The sequence below is a fragment of the Cryptomeria japonica genome, chromosome 4 (genome assembly GCF_030272615.1).
Source record: "Cryptomeria japonica chromosome 4, Sugi_1.0, whole genome shotgun sequence".
NCBI classification, from domain to species: domain Eukaryota; kingdom Viridiplantae; phylum Streptophyta; class Pinopsida; order Cupressales; family Cupressaceae; genus Cryptomeria; species Cryptomeria japonica.
In genome coordinates this window covers 565,687,433-565,697,462 of record NC_081408.1, presented here as the reverse complement: position 1 = coordinate 565,697,462, position 10,030 = coordinate 565,687,433, and the positions used below count along the sequence as shown (strand labels likewise).

The following is a 10,030-nucleotide window of genomic DNA, read 5'->3' as shown; positions in this document are numbered from 1 at the left end:
GAAATATTGAAAAGTGTGTTATCTTGTTGAGCTTCGCTTGGTTTCAAGAATAGTTTAATATTCTCTACTTAACAGGGCCAACCATGTGAAGGTGGAAGCTCATTCGGCCCCTCCCCCCCCCCCCCCCCGCAACATCACTCTAAATTCCCCGTTAACATCTTATAACATTCATTCATTCTTTCTTTCTACCATTAATAAAATATAGCATTCATTCATTAATATCACATAACGTTCATTAACACATAACATTGATTAACATTAATTAACACACAACATTCATCAATATTAATTAACACATATCATCCATAACCATTAATTAGCACATAATTACATTCACTAACACATAAAAATCAGTCATTATCAAATAAGTTAGATTACAATCATTTCTTTCTTTGTTTTTTCTTTGAAGCTATGAAAAGACTAAGTGGAACATCAGTTTCTTCATCATTTCCCCCCTCTGCAGATGTTCCGCCAACTACTCATGATCTCTATGTATGCCTAGTCCTATACTGAGGACGAGGACACTAAAGCGAAGGGGGTCCTCTGCAATAACAAAGAAATGGGTTAAATTCAAAAAAAAAAAAATTATTGTTACAAGTATTTCATTAATTTAGAGAACATAATTGTTGTGCTCTTTACCTAATGGGGCCACATCATTTTGTGTAGCCTCAACCTCAACATGCTGAACACCCTCTAGATCATCTGGAGTTGAAATACTAAAGGTTACATTAATGTTGAACACCAATTGCAATTATATTTGTTTAAAACAATAACACTGGTCCTCTTTACCTGAGTGGGGAACATCACGTTCTTGATGTTGTGTACCTAGATCATGCTCCACTTGCTCAACACCGACTACATGCTATAAAATATTAACAAAAAAGGTTACATTAATTACTACTCTAATTACAAATTAAGATGTTTAATTGTATTAATAGCTAAATAAATAAATTTGAATAGCAAATGAATACCTCCACTACTGGGATGCCCATCCGGACCTTCATGTGTAGGTGGTGTTTCACAATTAGCAGGCTACATTCCAATGACATGCACATTGTTATCATTGCTTGCTTATTTAAAACAAATATAGTCACTTTATGTTGGAACTCAACATCAATTAGATTATTGGTAAAGTATTCAATTTGAAACAACTTCCATTTAGCATATTTACCTGTGTGACGGATGCACTCAAATGTTGTGTATGCCCACTCAATTCTCGTAGCCGATCAGCCACAGCTGAATAGCCTTGTTGGTAGGCAATTCTCTTGTCATCTTCTATGGGCGCTCTATTGAATTCAGAGCCCTGCATTTTTGCTTGGTACCGTGAATTTTGCTTGCATTGTTTGATAAAAAAAAATGTTTGCAATTTATTAATATTTTGATGCAATATTTCGTTTACATGAGATACTTACAATTTGTGCAACAAGTTTCATGTAACCACCAGAGCCGAGTTTGTGTTTCCCATGCTTTTCTTGCCTTGGTTGCCTTTGACATGTCACTCAGTTTATAAAAAGTTTGAAATATGTTAGACTATATAAATATAAAGAGTAATTAATTAGTACATAATTACATTCTTAATAGTATCCCGTACCTTCTTCTGGCGTCTAGTGGTGTATTTCCTTTTTTCCTTTCAATTTTCTCCTTCGCATCCAAAATCAGGTCCTTCCACTCCCTCTCTGGAATCATGGCGGGATACTCGTACTTTAGGTTCCTCTCCAAATGGGTCCTGTATTGGTCCCTCACATACTTTAGATATGTGCCAGCTTTTTCAAGGAGCTTGGTTTTGTCAAAGGTGTCATTTCCAAACCACTCAACCATTTGGTTTGTCAATTCATCTTTTAACCTTTTTCCTTGGTCATTCCACCTTTTAAAGCAAAAATAAACCTGTCAGATTTAGAAATGAACTGAAGCTACATTTATTACACTTCAAGAAATGGATCAAAGGAAAACTATTCTAGCAATGATATGAAATCAAAAGTGGATTAGGGTTAGTTCACATATGATGTACCACCTTTTACGGATGGTGGGCCCAAATATGTGCAATGCAATGTCACTAAGATGTTTATAGAAAATATCATTGCCTGCAAAAAATTCATGGGATCATTAGTCCAAAACGAGTGATCATAAAGTAAATTAAAATTAGAGTATATATAATAATAATTTTAAAGTACCTGGAACCTTTTGTATCTTTAAGGGAATCATTTCTTCGTCGCTCACCACCAATGTGGCCTGCAACGTTCCCGTACTAGCAATACGAGAAGATCTAGGAAATGATGCTATGTTATCAGCAATAGTTGCCTCTGGCATATCCTCATGTGCATCTCCTCCTGTAAAAAATGAATCCACTATAAAATGGCATTAGAATTCAAGAAAGAACGCTTGAAGGAAAATAAACACATAACAGAAGATAGAGCAAAAGAGGGATCTACCAATAGTGGGCGGGCCAATATGACGTGCACTAGAGGATGTCTACATGCTACATGTTGCCGACATTGCAGTCAGCAATACAGGTGAGGGTAACCTCTGATGAGGTGGTGACGACATTTGCACAGTAACATTGACAACACCTAAAGAATAATACATTAAATACATGAAAAGTGCAAGAATTGTAAACAAGGATGAACCTTTATTTTGAAAATTGATAGTATCAAGTATGATGTGTTTTGGCTACTCAGAGTGATAAGCCAAGCAAGTGATAATACAAGAAAACCGTCGTCACCTGAAGATCCTGCAACACCCTGATCATGGGAACGACTTTGATGAGGGCGGATAAATTGCTGTAAAAATAATACGTACATATTTTAGTTAATGACATAAAAGAGAATAAAATATAAACCATTATTGAACTTTTGTTATAATTAAAGCTTTCATTACTACTTACTTGCAAGTTTTCTGTTGTCCGAAGCAATAATTCCACCCTCTCTCATATCTCATCAGTGATAGGATGCACGACTGCCAAAGCAACAATCTCTTTTCTAATTTTTATAAGAGGCATTTTAAAGAATTTCATAAGGTCTGTGGGATCTTCAGGGTCATCATTGCTTAACCCTAATGATTCCATATCCCTAGAAAGGTTCTCAGGTACTGCAACTCCCTTTCCCTTTCCCCGAACATCCGTCTGTGTCAAGAATATCATTAACAATTATAAAATTAGTATAAATCACTAAAAAAAAGAACATAATAATGTAACAGTTTTCTTCTATCTAATTTGTACAATTACAATGAGGTTTACCTGCTCGGTAGAAGTGTCGCAAGCTACATCTATGTCTGCGATATGTGATGGATCCATGTCGGCCTGTGACAAAGAAAAAATATAAAAAACGTTAGCGAAATTAAACCAATAGACTTAGCAAAAAAGCTTCATAATAAAATGGTATATTGGATTCATTAATTGGAGGTTGGTTAATTTAAATGGTATATAGTACGTACCACCCCCATGATATTAACTTTGTTTGTATTTATATGATTCAAACTGTAATCGATTAGAAGCTCTTCACCTACACTTATTGATTTTATCGCACATACAAATACACGATTTCCCTCGCGCGCCTCAAATATGCAATTGGGTTGTTTATTAGTTGACCCAGGTCGCGTACTATTTATAAAAACTGCAATATTCCCTGTTGCTTTTGGTCGACCATCAATGTATACAGCCACTCGTTTACTTTGATCGTTATCTTTCTGTTGTATATAATTTGCTGACAGTGCATACCTATGCATACTTTTTTTATATTTAACAATCTACATCCAATGTTTGTAATTGTAACAAGGTCCAACAAACTCCATCAATTCTGCAACTCTATTGTAACAGACCTTTATGCCGTCCATGGAAAATAAGCCTAAACCATGTAACGACAAAGGTGCTATGTGATATATCCTATCGTTAACACAAAAATCGGTGTTTATTGGAGGAAGTTCCTTGGGTACCCATTGTTTCTGTAGATGTTTGTACCTCAGTGGCACCTCAATGTCGCCTTTGGTCTCATCATCATAAGAACATGACCCCCCTTGAGCAAGGAAAAATTTCATGCGTTTATTGAATTTTCTTCTAATCTTTTGACCTCTTGTTGATCTCCCTATTGTAGACCTACTACATGTGTCATTTTCATTTTCTATTACTGCATTTTCCTCACTCGACGAAGACAGATCTGACAAATACCTATTTGGGGGTACCTGCACTCCATGAAATGAGAGAGTTAATTGGTAATGAGAGAGAAATTTTGCAAATGAGGGTAATGTTGATGAAGAAGTCAACCCTAAAGTTGATTTTGGGATGAAAATTGGAATAAGTCCAACCGGGTCCTCAAGTGTTGATAACTGTATTAGATTTGCTGCTAATGTTGAGGTTTGAAAAACTGAGGAAGTTTGTTTTCCAAGTAATTTTAAAAAAATAAACGGTTTCTATAGGGTGTATTGACTAGTTATACCTGTCCATCCATGAGACTGTGCAGGACCCTCGTCAAAGGGGTTCATGGTCCTATACAATGTAATTCAATTATCTTATGTTAGCTAAAAATTAAATAGTACACAACATGAACTTTGTAGACAAAAAGAGTATTAAATAATAAAAAGATGTTGTCATCAAAATCATTGTAAATTTTTTAATTCCTTACCTTTACTTTATGTAGACTATGCAGGATCCTCAACTAAATGGTTGACGATGTCTATAGTCAACGACCTGTTCCCACCAAGGGTGACAACATCACACAAGGACTATGCCTGAAATCAACACCATCAATTGAGCATCATAAACATCACTACATTTGTAAGTTGATAAACAATAAATACATACGTATCATAAGCATCAAAAGCATCGCATGATGTGTCATCATATATGTAATTGAGCATCACAATTAGCATCACATATCATGTGTCATAATAAACATGTAATCCATCACATATGTATCATAAATCACCATCCATCACATAGGTAATAAACAATCCACGTTCTATAAATAAACACAAAGTTCAAAAAATGTCACATGCATCATCATAAACATGTGATCCATCACATATGTATTTTAAATCAACATCCATCACATAGCTAATAAACAATCCAATTTCCATAAATAAACACAGTTTAAAAATTGTCACATAAATAGTCACTCTCCCTATCTCCATCTCCATATTAAAAGGTGCATCATGAATTAATTATGTAATGGCATTAGAATTCAAAACATAATGAATTAATTATGTAAAAAAAATTCTATCAAGAAGTCAATATTAAATAGATAATATACTAATCACATACCTCATACATTTCATTCTTCATCATCATGAACATCAAGGTCATCATTGCCAACATCATCATCATCATCATCATCATCATCCTCCTCCTCCTCCTCGTCGTCGTCGTCGTCATCATCATCATCATCATCAACATCTTCGCCATCACCATCACCATCACCATCACCATCACCATCACCGTCACCATCACCATCACCATCATCATCATCATCATCTTCTTCTTCTTCTTCTTGTTCTTCTTCATCATCATTGAGAAACTGTCGATCGTGATCATCATCCACTTCATCTTCTACTTCTTCGGTATCTTCTTCTTCCATCACATTATACTTTATTGGCCTTCCTCTTGGATCATGTCTAACAACAAATGACCAACTCGGTTTATGTGGAACCTCTGAGTAAAATACTTGATCACATTGGCTTGGAAGAACATAGGGCTCATCCCCAACTAGTTCAAATGACCTTGTATTTAGCATTATAAAACCATTATCATGTTCAATAACAGTTCTATCAGGATCATTTTTATTCAATCGTAGCCTATACCATTTGACGACGAACAAAACTAATTTGAAGGAATTAAAGTCACACTCAAGTATATCATCCAAAATGCCATAGTATCGATTTTGAGATTGTTGAGGATGAATGTCATTTCTCGATGAAATATTTGTCACCTGAAAGACTGCAGTGATGCTAGAATCACAAGTTTTCTTCATGTCATCCAACTTTTTTATGCGAAATTTATGACCATTGCAGCACATAGCGTTGTGGTGTTTGACTAGCGATATGTCAAACATGTAAAATTTATTGCATTGTGAGTTGATAAACATATGGGTGATTAATAAATTTATACGTACCTGTTTATCTCTTAAACCATATGCTAAATCAATTTCCCTTTGCGTAACATTGGAATCTCCATTACGATGTGCTTCTTTAACCAATGAAGCCACACCTTCCCATGTTAACATGCATCCAGAATGTTGACAACGTTCAATCCATATCGCCATCCAATCAGGATTGTTTGCAATATACAAATGTAGTGCATCCCACTCTCGACCAACTGTACAAAAAATAAATAGATATCTTACAATCGATTTATTTTGAAGATTAAGAATTAATTAACTACAATAACATCTTATAATTACCTCTCACTTTCCTCAATCTACCTTTCCCTGACAAGTACTCCCCTTCAAATTTGTTAATGGTGTTGGGATCCCAAATGCGATCCATGTGGATCTTTGCTGCAAACTTAGGAAGATATTCAGAAATGTACACCATAGTCTAGTATACCATATATCCCTCCACCATAGAACCCTTAGGATGTGCTCTTTGTCGAACCAAAGCCTTCAAAAATTTCAAGTGCCTCTCAACCATCCCCATTGACCTAGTGTGTACAGGTCCACACAATTCAATCTCCTCAACTTGGTGTATGAGGTAGTGTTCTTGTGCATTGAAAAAAGCTGGAGGTAGACACTTTTGCATTTCACACATTGAATGAGGAATTTTTCTCTTCCAATATTTTATATCATCTTTATGGATTTCTTTACATGACAACCACCTACAAGGTATTCAAGACGCAAAAAAATATATTACATAACAAGTAAAACAAATCACAAATATAATATCTATACAACGAACTAAACAAATATCACTACTTACCTCATGTATTTTCCAAGATCATATATGACTTGCTTGAAATTATTGTCGAAGTCGTCTGGGAGAGATAGAGGTAGAACGTACTGCAATAATTATAAAATTATCTTTTCATTTTTTTGTAACATAATGAAAAGTACACGTACACGCAGTACTTAAATACATACTAAAAACACAAAACATGAATTACCTTAATGAAGGTATGCCAATCATGTGTTTTCATCCCTGGCCCAAATTCACTTTTCTTTGATATGAGATTGTTTATGTTCGCAGCAAATCCTGTGGGAAATCGAATTTTTTGTATGACTTATTTTATAGCATTGCTTTGCTGGTTCGTTAATAACCAAGGAAGCTCACTTATATTAATCTGGTCTCCATGGCTATTTGATTGAATGACATTTATCATTGCATGATTGGAATCTTGAATGTCACTACATATTTTGACAATTTTTTCTTTGTCACGCCTTCCATCCAATATTTTCCACACTGTCTCTGTTATATTCTTTCCAATATGCATACTATCAAACAAATGAACAATTTGTAACTGCTCGTAGTAGGGCAACCTACTAAATTGTCGGGGATAACTTTTTAGTCCCTTAGAAAGGTGGTCATTTATGCCTTCACAACCTTCATGATCATCAATCACATCATCAGTAAACAAAACAAAATTGAAAAGATGTTTTATGACAAACCAATAGATGGAATGGCATTACCTTGACGATTAATTCTATTATATTCCAACTTCCATAGATGAGGTGTCATTCTTCGTGTCTTTGATGTATTCTCTTCTTTCCCATTGAAAATATGTTTTTCAGTATTTCGATACTTATGATTTTTGTGGAGAAAGTGCCTATACTCATCAAACACCTGCTTTCCTAAACTTTTTGAATGATGAGATTTCATCTTTGGACCACAAACAGGACATGCACATTTTCCCTTTGTTTGAAGACCTACAAGATAATGTATAATTGGATTAAATATGATAATTTTTTGAATTATAATGTTCATGCACAACTTAAACACTATAACATACCACAAAAATGTGTTAGCCCCGGGGCATTGTGTATTGTCCATAGAAGCATCGCATGGAATTGAAATTGTCTTTGTCCTATTGGTCTAGAGACGTCATACATAGTGACACCATTCCATAACTCCAACAACTCATCGATAAGAGGCTTGATATATACATTCATATCTTTAACTTGGTACTTACCTAATCGAATGAACAAAAACATTACATAATTATTATGACCATTTTACTGCAATATTTATAATTAAATTTAGACGACTATATTTAAATGATAAAATACCTGGAACAATCATTGCCAACATTATGTGCTCCCTCTTTATTGACAGCCATGGAGGAATGTTATTGTTGATAACAAAAACAGGCCACACTGAGTAAACAGATCTCATCTCTCCAAATGGATTGACACTGTCTGCTGCCAATGAAAGCCTGAGATTACGAGGTTCTTCTTTAAAGTGTGGCCACTTTTCCTCTATGTCCATAAATGCTGAACCATCCACAGGAATTCAAATAATGTCATCTTGACTTCTATTGCGTGCATGGTAATCCATAAATTGTGCCAAGCTAGTGCACTTGACAATCATTGCACATGTGGAATAATGGGAATATAGCGAATAACCTTGCGAGGAACCCTTTTTGTTATTTGATCTGTTCGATATCTACTAATATGACATTCAAGGCATTCAGTTTGAAATTCATGTTGTTTGTGATATATAAAATGATCATTGGGACAAGCATATATTGCTTGATACTCAATTCCAATATCTTTCATAACGCCAGATAATTCTCGGTATGAGCGAGGTAGAATATTTGATGGTGGTAACAAAAACTCACATATCAATCTACAGTAAAAAAATATAATTTGTTATAATAAAGAATATTAATGGTACAACATGATTCACAGTTTATTATGACATATATGACATACCTTAACATACGTGACATTGTTATGTTGGATAATCCATTCATAACCTTCAAGTTCACCAACAACAATACAGCGGAGAGAAGAGTTGCCTGTGAGCCTTCGTAAAGGGCCTCAAATGCCTTCTCAAGTAGAGGGACATCATGAACAACATCAAGGTCATTTTCATCATCATGATCAGCTGTGCAAGTACTAAATGAGTCATGGATCCATGTATTTGTACCATCATCTTCAATTGTGTTTTCTGGCTCATGATCGTCATCTTCCATGGGATCATTATCTTCAACTTTGATATTCACACCTCCATGTTCGTCCATTTTGAAAACCATATTATCAGGGTTGTGTTGATCCATACCATGTGCTCTGGGGTGCTTGACCTATATAAAATTGATAAACATAAATAAACCATGATCATGATCTCATCATCACATGATTTATTATGTATATAAATTGTCAAAACGATATAATGAAAAACTTACCAATGGATGATAATCATGTCCACCTTCAATGTGACCATGCAACCTACAATGTTTCTTCACTGTTTTGATTAGAAGTCTTCTAGTCTTTAACCCCTTACAAACTTTGCACAGACAATAACATTTTCCATCACCTTTTCTTTTCAAGTTAGACCACAATCTAGCAATTGTCTCCTTATTTTGTTGTTCGTTGATATTGTCTGACATGGTCTTTCTTCACAGGCAATAAAATAGAAATTATCATCATTGAACAAAGCATCTTATTGAATTTATATTTCTAGTTTTCTTATGGTACATCACACAACATGGAAAACAAGAAATACTCAATAAATAACAGGATTCATTGATCTAGATTATCACAATCTGCACTTGGCCTTCAATATTTTCTCCTCCTAACATTGTTTATCCATTACCTGTCAAGTACAGAACTCTAAAACTCGTGGCTATTAAAATACATAAGACAACATTGTAGCATCTTATAATCATCTATTATAAAACCAAAGCACTTGGGAGTGATTCTTTTGTTTGTCACAGTCCAGGAAAACGGTGTCTACTGGAGCCTTGAATAACTGACTAGAAAATTTTTTAATTCCTTTTCTTTTTCCTTCTGATTTTTTCACTGTCACTTCCATCCTCCGAGTCAGATGCCCTCACCATTTTCTTTCTTCTTGTTTTTTCATACTCATTGTCATGCTTTGAATTATTTTTCTT

The 10,030-nt window shown here is 34.8% G+C and overlaps 2 long non-coding RNA genes across 2 annotated transcripts; both read right to left on the bottom strand.

The window, feature by feature from the left end:
- Positions 1-361: 361 nt before the first annotated feature.
- On the bottom strand, positions 362-2,608 carry LOC131036084 (uncharacterized). The gene is made up of 9 exons (XR_009104051.2): positions 2,430-2,608; positions 2,172-2,327; positions 2,012-2,081; positions 1,413-1,864; positions 1,172-1,303; positions 972-1,032; positions 790-862; positions 640-702; positions 362-543 (listed from the first exon to the last, which is right to left on the bottom strand). It is a non-coding gene; the product is annotated as an uncharacterized LOC131036084 (long non-coding RNA).
- Positions 2,609-2,716: 108 nt separating this feature from the next.
- On the bottom strand, positions 2,717-3,299 carry LOC131036092 (uncharacterized). Its single transcript, XR_009104053.2, has 3 exons — positions 3,233-3,299; positions 2,882-3,118; positions 2,717-2,777 (listed from the first exon to the last, which is right to left on the bottom strand). It is a non-coding gene; the product is annotated as an uncharacterized LOC131036092 (long non-coding RNA).
- Positions 3,300-10,030: the final 6,731 nt, after the last annotated feature.